We start from the raw sequence: 12,145 nt of genomic DNA, 5'->3' as shown, positions 1-12,145 counted from the left end.
GCTTTATATTTGTTCCAGGACATTACTCTGCAAATTCCACTTGCATAAATTATGCAATTAATGCACATCAGTCTACTTGTTCCCCATATTACCAGTTATGCAATCCTACAGATCATCTCCCTGTGGAACAGGAAGAGTGGGGACCTATAGAGGGATACAGAGGCCTCTCTGACAGCCCTTGGGAAGCTTCTGTTTCCATGACAATTAAGAGAGCATCAGTGTCTCAATGCACAAACAAAATCCTTCTTGAAAATCTCAGCAAAAGGGTCTGATAAGGCACCATGTCAGGGACCCTAATACATAGTTTCCAATGATAATTACGAAAAATACGGTAGACTACTTTTTAATTTCTTATAAAAGAAGTTTGATTTATTTTGAGTCTTATATATTTGTTAACCTGGGTTTATATTCCATGTGGGTATCTGGGGGTTTTTCCATCTATTAAAATATGGAGATGATTATACCCACCTCACATTTTTATGTCACGTTTAAGTACATGGTATGTTAAAGGCTTAACTCTGGTTGCATAGATTGTTTTGGACATTTTGGACTTTTTAAATTTTTTTTCTTTTAAGTGGAGGAAACCCAAAGATGATTTATTGGCTCATATAACTTAAAAGTTCCGCTTCAGGCACAGTTGGATCCAGGAGCTCAAAGGAAACCATCATTAAACTTGAATGCATGGTACTTGTATTTTTAGAGAAAATAAATATAGTGCTATAAATATACATTGGTCCTTTGTTCAGGTTGACATGGAGAGATACCACAAATAATTACGTAGATGTTAGGAGTTTGGGGATGGACTCCCACATCCACTACTGACCCTCCAGCTACCCTTGTTAAGACTTGATTTTTCCATCTGTAAAAATGGACACACTACTCCTTTTCTACTTCAGTGGAAGCTGAGAGGAGTAGTAAAGCTTTCAACAGCTATTTTCCTTAGAGGATTAAATACTGTGAGATACAGATATATATAGAGATAGATATATATATAGATAGATATATAGATAGATTTTTGCTGTTAATGTTCAGGGAGATAGCACTTTACACCTGCAAAGTGTTTTCAAATTATTTATTTGTTTTACAAATTTATCACTGAAAACTCCATAATTAGCCTGGCACAACATACACCTTCAACATTACAACCTCAGTTTAAAGCCAATCAAGCCACGGAGGGAGCGGGAGTGGAATATATATATATACACACACATACATATATACTTCTATATATACATATACATATACCCATACCCATATTTAAATTCACATTGTGTGTGTGCACCTGTGTATGTTTGCCAGACACATATAAATGGCAAATAAGGAAACTTAAAAATAAAAAACAGATAGATAGTCCCAGATTTTAAAATCACCCCCAAGGTAGAACAGGTGGTGAAAATATAATAAAACATTTTGCAAGGAACTTGTCATGAATTTTAAAAACAAAAACGCCTGCAGACCAGATAAACTGCTCTGACACTCAGCTAAATTTGAAGTTCCCAAGCTATTTTAAATGACAAAGCAGAAGTTCCCCAGAGAGGGAGTCCAACAGGAATGGTTTGAGGGCGATTGCTGCGGAACTCACACAGAACAGAGCTGGAAACGACAGGCAGATACTCAGCCCGCTGCCCCTTGCCAGGATGGGCCACGTGCAGATGTACCCAGCCCTCAGGACCAGACCATGTGCACGGGGACCAAAGAGTCTGTTGATATAAAAGCCTCTGGGAGCCTCCTGCACCCACCTCCTTACCTGGTTGGTGGTTTCTCAATGGATCTGAAGGTTAAGATTTGGTCACTTGACAGGAGGCTGGGCCTACGCTGACATCCACTTCCTGGTGCCCTGTTCGAAGGCAGGCTGGAGGCCCCAGCTTGGGGGCAGGGGGGCGTGGGATGCCGGCAGACACCCCCTCTCTCTGCAGCACCCTCCCTCACCATGCATTCGTCACAACCACCTGCCTGTCCTTTATTCTCGGTCGACAGTTCATAAAGAGCTTTCACATCCACTGCCTGCTTCCATTACACAGAAACGCTGGGAGCCACACAGAGACAATAACAGGACCTCATTCTGCAGTGAGGGAGAGGTCAAGTGACCTGCCCAAAATCACAGAGCGAGACCCATAGCCCAAGGTTTCTGACTCCCAGTCCAGTGCTCTACTAGAACATGATCCTGGGGCTTCCCTGGTGGCGCAGTGGTTGAGAGTCTGCCTGCCGATGCAGGGGACATGGGTTCGTGCCCCAGTCCGGGAGGATCCCACATGCCGCAGAGCGGCTGGGTCCGTGAGCCATGGCCGCTGAGCCTGCGTGTCCGGAGCCTGTGCTCCGCAACCAGAGAGGCCGCAGTGGTGAGAGGCCCGCGTACCGCAAAAAAAAAAAAAAAAAAAGAACATGCTCCTGAAGACCATCCAGGGATAAGACTTAGGGTAGGGGTCGGCATTCTGGTCCCTCAACCCCAGACTCACAAATCCAAATGGCTGAAGAGGTCACGCCAGGAGCCGAGGAGGTGGGCATACACTAACCAGAAAGCCCGTCATCGCTGGGCACCAGCAAATTGTTGTGATTCGGGAGCCATGGGTCTTCTTCTTTTTCAAAGTGAAGCCAGAGATCTGAATCTGGATGTGAAATATCCTGATTTGTAACTATCGGTTTGGTTGAAAACAACACACCACCACCATCCGAACCTAACAGACACATCTGCAGACAGCTTTAGGCTGCAGAGCACAAGTTTGAGATCACTGCCCAATTCGAGTACCCAGTGCCCCTGCCCTCTCACTGAAGGCCACGATGCAATCCATTAAAAGAGGGCCAGTCTAGAGATGCAAAGAGAGCCGACAAAGCTGAGTTTCCATCCTGTCTCTGACTCTTGCTAGTGGCATGACCTTGAGCAAGTCATTTACTCTCCCCGAACCTCAGTTTTTTCCTCTGTTGAATGGAGCTAATAACACCTCCCTTGTTTCCTCAGCCCTTATAAGGGCTGTGTTTCAGTGAATGTGTAGGCATCCCACACCATCCTATACCCACCCACAGAGCTTCCATTCAAAGCTATTATCTCTTCTGCCTTATGATCATTTGTCACCCCATGAAACCGGGGAGGGGGGGGAGGAGGGGGGGCGGGTCCTCATAAATTAGGTTTGACCACCTTTGTTCTCCCCTGAGTATACAAGGACATAATAAGTGCTCAATAAATCTTACTGAATTAAGTGATAGACTGACCAGCTCAGCGAGAGCTGATGATGTGACAGACTAGGTGCTGAGGAAACCAAGAAAGAATCATGCTCTTAGAGAAGAGGTATGCTGGACTGGGGAAGCAAGACATACACAAAACAAATCGGAGTACCAGTCAAGGTCCAAAGTGCACTCAGGGGAACCTGGATCCCGGCCACCCCAAGAACGGAGTAAGAGAAAGAAGACCTCTTTCCCTATCCTTTTCACAGCCTCTTTTTTTAAGCTTTTCTTGGCCCTAGAGTTTAAGAAACTCATCTCCCCAGACAAAAATTGCTTAGAGATAAGACACTGTGATACCTTCAACATACACACCACAGTGAAGTGGGTGCAGAATTAGGGCAGCTCCCTAATTCTAATTAGGCACCGTCTTATCTGCTGGTCTGGAGGGCTACTTGGGGAAATCCAGGCTGCATCACTGTTACATCTTTCTGCGTGCGAAGCCAAGAGAGCTGAGGCCCATCTATCACCCACATCCTCCCACCCAGGCCCTCAGTTTTCACCCTGATTAAATGGCCGTTTCCCTGGGTCGACCAGGTAGCAAGCATGTGCTAATTCTCTAATCCAGCTTGTCCTCGGAGGCCCACCCCATCCTGCTGGCTGCACCAGCTGCCTAGGGGAGCACAACTGAGAGGAGACTTGGCCATTATTCAGTTAATTTGATCAGTGGAGACAGCCAAACAAATAATCCAGGCCAAATACATCCAGATCAGCTGTCCACATGGATCAAATTCCACTTCACTGACACCCTGCAGGTTCGGCCTTAGAGAATGGCTTTGACTGAAAAACATGTCCTGGTATCCCGGCATCCCAGGCTGCACCGGCCTTGAGCAGAATTGTGAGCTTAGCTCCATCTCTCTATGACACCCCTTCCACGCCCTTTTGGTGCCCTTCCCACTCCCAGGCAGCTCAGCCCCGTAGGGCCGGGGTCTTTGGCAGCCATCAAGGGTTGGAGCATTTCTGCCTCCATCCCCAACTCTGAATAATTAAAATCCATTAAAAGACTTCCAACATGTCAAATGCATTCAAAAATAAAGGAATACGAGTGTAATGGTAGAATGTCTGGAGCCAAGGAAGCTGGGCTGCAGGAAGGTACGGAATAGAAGGCCTTGCTCACGCCCTTATAACCTACACCATCGTAGAGGATGCCCACTCCTTACCTCCCAAAACCCACTTGTTATCAGGTCTTATCAGGCCACCCCTCCTGCCCAGAGGATAATGTACTACCAAGTCCTCAGCAGTACAACAGAATAAGACTTTCACAATCAGCCCCCCAGACCAGAGTATCAATTAAGATTAAGTTCATTAATCCAAAATTTCAGAAGCTTAAACACAAGGGATTACTCTCCAACATAAATTAGTTCAGAGGCAGGCATCCACACTGTGGAAAACAGCACCCTTAATTCTGTCTTCGCTGTGGTGGGTACCAGCCTCATTTCCCGCTAAGGTGCTGGTTTTGAAGCCACTACAAAAGGCCAGCCAAGTTTCATGTTGTAAGCTTCTCAGTAAACTTAGACTGCAAGCAGAGAACAGAAAGCACCTCTAAAGCAAAGCAGTATTTCTCTGTGTTTCTCCCCTCACATTGGCAAGCTCCCCTTTGCAGGACTTTCTCAGAAGTGGAAAGCAAGAGATAGCAAACCAATGCTGAATTTCTCCTGCCATTTCTCCTAAAGCAAAAGCTTCAGTCAACTTGCGATTTGCTTTCCCAGTAACCGCGGGCAACAATTCAATCAAATGCTCCACCAGTGCATAACTAGGGTCCCCAGCTTTCCAGTTTGCAAACCTCTGAGTCCTAAATATTTGCCTTCCCACCTCCTCCACTCAGTCAATATCACACTTTAAATTCTGTTTCTTGAAGCAGCCACCTTCCAAGTATCAAATTCTCTGTCGCTTTGGATGCAGTTCAGCTGCATATAACAGAAGCTAGAACACACAAGGATTTACTCTCTCTTGTAAGAGGGGTCCACAGTTAGGCAGGGCTGGAGGCTCCACAAAATCATCAGAGAGCCAGGCTCCTTCTACCCTTGTGCTCCAACATCCCCACAGTGTGAAATTCCCATCATTAGGGTGCCCTGATGATAGCAAACGATTGCTGGAAATCACATGATCAAGCCTAACAGCAAGGGATGCTGGGATGTGTGGTCTTTTACCTGAGGCCATTGCTGCCAAGAAAATCAGGATCCTGTTACTAAGCTGGAAGGAGAGTGATGTTGGAGGAGGCCCCCACCAGCCACAGTTGGATATTTGTTTGCATTGAAGACTCCCCAACCAAGGCTCAGCCCATATCTTAGTTAACTTTGTAACCCCCTAGCGCCTGGCACAATGCCTCTCACAGATGAAGGAATCAACAAATGTGTATTGAATAATCACTGAGATACAGACTGAAGAGGTTTTCCATTAGGTCCCTAACTTAGACTGAATCTCAAGGATAATTTTCATCTAATCACCATGATCCTTTTCATTCTTTTTCAAGATTTTTTTCTTCTCATCTACCCTCCTTAAATCAGCTTCTAGGGTTCCAATCAAGACCTTAGGGTGTCACTGAGAGCCACGCCAGTCAAAGTAAGGTCTAAGGACCACTTCCTGTCTGCAAACCACAGATCAACTATGTTGCAAGCACAGTGTTTAGTTCAGCTTAGACCTCCTCTATGCTTTTATGTGCATCTGGAGAGGCTCATCTTTTTACAGACCAACAAAAATTGAGTCGCACTGACTTAGAAGGCTGTTCCTTTGACTATGACAGAACTCATGATTTTACATCACAATCAGCATTCTTATTAAAACAGACTACCCGAATTGAAAAAGATATGTAATCACAATTCAAAAGGACTTTGACTTTGGGTAAAAATGAGCCAGCAAAAAAATTTTTTTTGAAATCCAGTCAGAAAAACGTTCCTTGAGTCTATGCAGCATGGGGGAGCCATGACTTAGTAGTATGTGACAAAAAGACTTAAATGTCTTAGCCAATTTCAACTCAAGAAAATCCAGCACTTTGATGTGGTCACATGTGACTTTAGGCTGCATTAACAGAAGCATTACATCTAGAACAAAGGAGATGATGACCCTGCTCTGTACTAGTCAGAACATGCATGGAATATCGTGTCCAATCATGAATATACCACTTAGGAGGGATGTTGAAGAACTGGAATTTGTGCGGAGAAGAGCAAACTGAATGGTGAAAGGATTCAAACTCATGTCACATAGAAATAGTCAAAGGAACTGCTGATGAGAGCCCTGTGGGGAGAAGACTCAGAGAGCACGACCTCTATCTTCAAATATTCAAAGAGCTCTCAAGTGAAAAAAGAGGTTAATCTTGTTCTAGAAAAAGCTAAGGCATAGAACCAGGACTAACGGGAGAAAAATCTAGAAAAGACAGATTTGTGCTCAGCATCAGCAAGAAATTTCTGACAATCAGAACAGTCTCCAGATGGAGCAGGCTATCTCGGAAGGTCATGAACTTGGTCACTGGAGGGATTAAAACTCAGGCTGGACAGCTTCCAGGAAGGGTAGCGTACAGCGGGCACAAGGCCCAGATGACAGTTGAACTAAGTCCTGAAATATGAGTCATTCCCATCCTGCAACTCTGTGACATTTGCTCTACAGCAATATCCTGACAGCCACACCTTATGTGCTTATATGGTTTGGTGGTTTACGGCTCGCAGGGCCCTCTCCCATTCATTGTCTCTGTTGACTCTCGCAACTCTTTGGGGTAGGCAGTGTGGATTACAGATGAGAAAATGTTACCCAAGTCACTTGATCCCTAGTCCACCCCTCCCTGGGGGGATCACCATGAGAAATCTCCTCTCTTGATGAGAGATTGACCAGGGGACAGCGAAGTAGGGGCACATCAGCTCCTGGTGGCTCATCCAGCCTTCTCCCACTCTAAGAGGCCCAAATGCAACGCCATTCCCTACATTTGCAATGAGGCTCTAGACAGGTGTCGGTAAACTATGACCCATGGGCCAAATCTAGCCTGCCACCCATTGATGTAAATAAAGTTTTATTGGAACACAGCCTTGCCTATTCATTACAGATTATTTAAGGCTGTTTTCCTGCTATAAAGGCAGAGTTCCGTAGCTGCAGCAGAGGGCATATGCCCTGCAAAACCTAAAACATTTATTGTCTGATCCTTTATAGAAGAAGTTTACCAACCCCTGCTCTAGATCATCAGTGTGGAGCGTGGATACTAGCTAATGGTCTCCATTGAAATGGGCAATAAAAGTAAGAAAAGCCCTGCAGGACTGGAAACCCCATCCAGGAAGCAATTCCTTTCATAACCATTTCCTAATGCAGGAGAAAGGGCCACACGTCTTTTATAGATGAAAAGTTTTTACCTTCTGTCTGTTGGGTTTTGATATACCACTGTCCTGGAGACAGCTATTATGACTATTTAAAGCACATATAATAAACCAATTGTTCCATCATTGTGTCTATTTGTAATAAGCACAGACAATGCACTACAGCATAGTTATGGAAAAGAGCAATGCAATTCTATGAATCAGTATTAGAACCTAATTAGCCACTGAGCCCAGGCTGATAACAGTTTATCATAACTTTCGGCCGAAAGAAAGCTCAGGTGGTAGGGAGAGAGAGAGAGAGAGAGAGAGAGAGAGAGAGAGAGAGCAAGAAAGAAGAGGGAATAAATAGCTAATTTTGATAAACTGGTTTCCTTGGTAACTCTGTTTATAACCACAATGATGTTGCCATATTTTTAATGATAAACACAAAGGTTTGATGTGAGATTATGTAACGCATACTGTCTCAATGTTGGTTCTGCTCTAGCAAAGGTGAAGCCAGATACCAATGCAAAATTTTGTAAGGCTAAGAATATCAGAGAAGCTTTCTTGAAACTCTGTCCCAAATATCTGTTGTTAGTTTATTCTCTGGGTACCAAAGTGCTCAGGAATACGGCAACAGGTATTTATGGTGCTAAATGAATCTGATGTGCCCATTCAACCCTCAGGTTTTAGTTGCAGCAGTTACTATTCTCTCTTCCCCAGCTGGGTGCCCCTTGGTCATCTCTTGGACCTGTGGTTTGGGGAGGGACTGGTGGTGAGTAATGCAGAAGGAATGGGCCACTCTGCTAAGCTATCAGCCATCAGAGTCAACCCTGGGATCACCAAATCGTCTTGTGAGATCCATTATCCACTCTCATCTTTCAGGGATGTCTGCACCCCCAATTTATGAGAATGACATTTTGGCTGAAATACTGGGTCCACTGGCAGATTATTGTAGATAAAAATCACTAAACCAGGAGTTGGCAACTATGGCCCATGGGCCAAACCCAGACCACTGCCTAGTTTGGAGATGAAGTTGCATTGAAACACAGCCACACTTATTCATTTATGCATTGCCTGTGGTTGCTTTCACGCTACAATGGTAGAGATGAGTGGGTGCGACAGAGACCATATGGCCCACAAAGCATGAAATATTTACTATCTTACCCTTTACCAAAAAAGTTTGCCAAGTCCCACACTAAATACCCGCTAAATATTCTGACACACCTATGCGATCATAGATGGTAGACCGTCTGTAGTCATCATAGTCATATGGTAGGAAATCAAATTCCTCTGCCATAGAGACCAGAGGCAATAATATTGAATATCAGCCTCTTCCGTGGCTATGTAGGGGAGGCAATGTGAAACTACTCTGGCCAGTGAGATGTAGGTAAAATTTCCTAGAGAGGTTTTCCCTCCCCAAACACTCCTTCTTCTTCCCAAATAAAGAGCAAAGCCTAAAGAAGGGAAGAATTTTTGGACTTTGCCATTCTTACCTCTCCCTGGTCTGCCAGGCCCATTCTGCCTGCAACACAGACATAACACCTGGAGACACAGCTGCCAGTTTGCAACCATGAAGACAAAAGTCCTCCCTAATGACGGTAGAGCTGGAAGACAGAAGGAGCTGGTCCTCGTTAACACCCTTGAGCAGATGCTCGGCCCTGGATTACATTCTAAATACCTCCAGACATCTTCATATGTGAGAAAGAATAACCTCCTCCTAATTTAGCTACCCCAGTGGGGCTTTCAGCTACTCCCAGCTGGAATGAATCCTAACTGATCAAGGGGCTGTAAAGAAAGTAGTGTCAGAGCCTAACAAGGATGGTGATGATGATGTTGAGGTAAAGTGTGGTCAAGTAAGAGTGAGAGAAGAATTAACTGACCAGCTGAGGAAGCGGAGTTGTGCTTCTAGGAGGTTAGAAGGGCAGGGTCAAGGAATGAGATGTCAGTCTCAGAGATGGGGCTGCTGGTGGATGTGGCTTAATGCTGTGATGACCTGGCTCTGAGGATGTTATGCAACCAGTTGTACCCACCAGGACTTAACTGCCTATGTGATCTTCTTACTGGTCCCCTGATCACGTTTGCCTACGGCACGGCAGTTGAGTATAGTAGAAAGACGTGCAGACCCTGGTGCCACAAAGCTTAAGATCTATGCCATCTAGGTGTGTAACTTTGGGTAAGTTACTTAACTTCTCTACGTGTCAGCTTCTTCATCTATAAAAGGGAGATAATAATACAATTACCTAATAGAGTTGCTGTGAAGAGTAAATGAGTGAAAACATTTAGAACAGAGCCTAGCATATGGGTGGTGCAGTGCAAGCAACAGCCATTTTTCCAGCTACTGTTGCGTGTAACTAAGTATCCTCAAACTAAGCATCTTCAAAGAAACATCTCATTTTGTCCTCGGTGTTTGTGGGTTGAGAATTTGGACAAGCTGCAGGAGAGATGGCTTGTCTCTGCTCCGTGATGTCTGGGGCCTCATCCAGGAAGACTCAAAGGCTGGAGGTAACCTGACACCTGGAGGATGGATTCATCAGAAGGCTTGTCAACTCTTGCTTCTGGTACATGGGCTGGAGTGACGCAAAGACTGAGCACATCACACGTGGCCTCTCCCTGTAGCTTGGCTTCCTGGTAGCATGGTGGCCTCAGGGGAGTCAGACTCTTCTGTGGCAGCTCAGGGCTCCCAGCACAAGTGTTCCAATGCACAGGGCGGAAGCTGCATGGCCTTTCATGACCGAGAATCAGAAGTCACACAACGTCCATTCTGCTGTACTCTATCAGTCGACACAATCTCACAATCACACACACATGCCCAATTCAAGGGGGGGAATCAGATTCTACCTCCTGATGGAGGACTGGCAGGGCCGTGCTGTGAAAGGGCTTGTGGGATGGGAGATATTGTCGTCACCGTCTTTGGTCAACAGAGCCTGCCGTAGTTATTATTTCTGCTCCATAAAGTTATGAACTGGTTTATCTCTGCTCTCAAACTCCCTGACTGTTGCATCAATACAGCAAAGAGCTTGGCTTGTAGAAACTACACTCCTGCCTCAACTATAAGCTCCTTGAGGTAAGGACTGTGCTCTCCACTTCCACTGCATTTATGTCAACATGTGTAGAGCTCTTGCTATGTAAACAGAAAGTGCTCAATACATTTTCTTAAATGAATAAATGATGGAATTATATACTAATAAATCATAGCATAAAAGCCCAATATCTTTTGACAAGTGTGGGATTGGCAGACATTAACAATCAGCCCCAGATCTTTGTTCTTCCCTTCTTCCTTGGTAACAAATATAGATTTTATTCAGGGTGACTAAAAGACTGCATTTTCCATCCTCCCTTATAGTTAGGTATAATAGGCATATAACTAAGTTCTGGTCAAGAAGATGAAAGCAAAATATATGAGACTAGTCAAAAACTGCTTAAAAGGAGTTGACTGAGCTGAAAGAGTCCCTTTTGTTCTCTCCCCTTCTTCCCACTTCTTGGAATGCAGATGAGATCGCTGGAGCTCTAGCAGCCATCAGGTGACCTTGAGAGGGAAAACTTTACTGAGGATATCAGAGCAAAAAGCAGGAAGCCTGACTTCCAGAGGACTTTGCTGGAGCTGTCATGCTGTTTACATGAGATAAGCCTCGTAAGCTGTTTAAGCCACTGTAGTCAGGTGTCTTTCTTGTAGACAAATGGAATTCCCCCTATACCTCCCAATGAGTCCCTAATGGAAATTATATGCTCACTCCTTTCTCTGAACTTCCAGCAGACTTGGTACCTTACTTTCCATGTTTACCAAATAGTACCTGGCATTATTGTACTACATGTTTAATCTCCCTAGTTTGTCATGATGCCCAAAGAATACAAGCCATTCTACCTGAAATATACGTTTTTGAATGAAGTTAATATTGATCCTTTTATCAAGTGTAAACCTATAATTTTACTGTACTTGTTGATTGTATCCATTGTGCCATTACCTGGTCCCTTTGGGTCCTAAACATGGAGATAATAAGACATCATCTCAGTCACCATGGGGAAGAGAACTTGAAGATGCTTGTTTATGTTAATCTCCTAATTACAAAGCAAATTATAGTGTCCTGTGATAGTTTTGGGTTTTGTGATCAGCATTCTTTCTCACCCTTCTTTTTCGGTTACCCGCTTCTTTTTTGTGTGAGGTGGGAGGACCTCCTCTCACTACTACATGGCCTGATGGGGCTGTGAATCACAGTGAGTGCCCAACCCTTAACCTTATCCCTCATCTCCCATGCAGAAGGGCAGACACACTGCCCTGGTTAGCCCGATCCAAGGACCACATCCCCCTGCTCACGGTGACCAATCAGAATCTTTTCGAGAATTTTCCAGACTGGAGATGAGGGTTGCTCTCTCCCTTGGATTGAAAGATGTATATATACAGATGGGAACCCAGGCCTGTTGGCCACTGTCTTCTGAGCTGCAGCAAGACAAGGGCCAAAACCCAAGAGTAGCTAAGGCTACACGGCTTCATAGACAACCCAAGAAGGCGGGGAAGGGGGTGCAATGTTAAGTTAGCATCCTCAAAGCCAGGCCCTGCTGCCTGCCTTTATTTCTGCAGGCTACCACAGGGTCCTTCCACACATGGGAGACACACTGCATTTCTTTTTATGGTTAAGCTGGTTTGAGTTGAG

Source organism: Stenella coeruleoalba (assembly GCF_951394435.1).
Source record: "Stenella coeruleoalba genome assembly, chromosome: 1".
Lineage (NCBI taxonomy): Eukaryota > Metazoa > Chordata > Mammalia > Artiodactyla > Delphinidae > Stenella > Stenella coeruleoalba.
Note: the sequence above shows the minus strand (reverse complement) of the source record.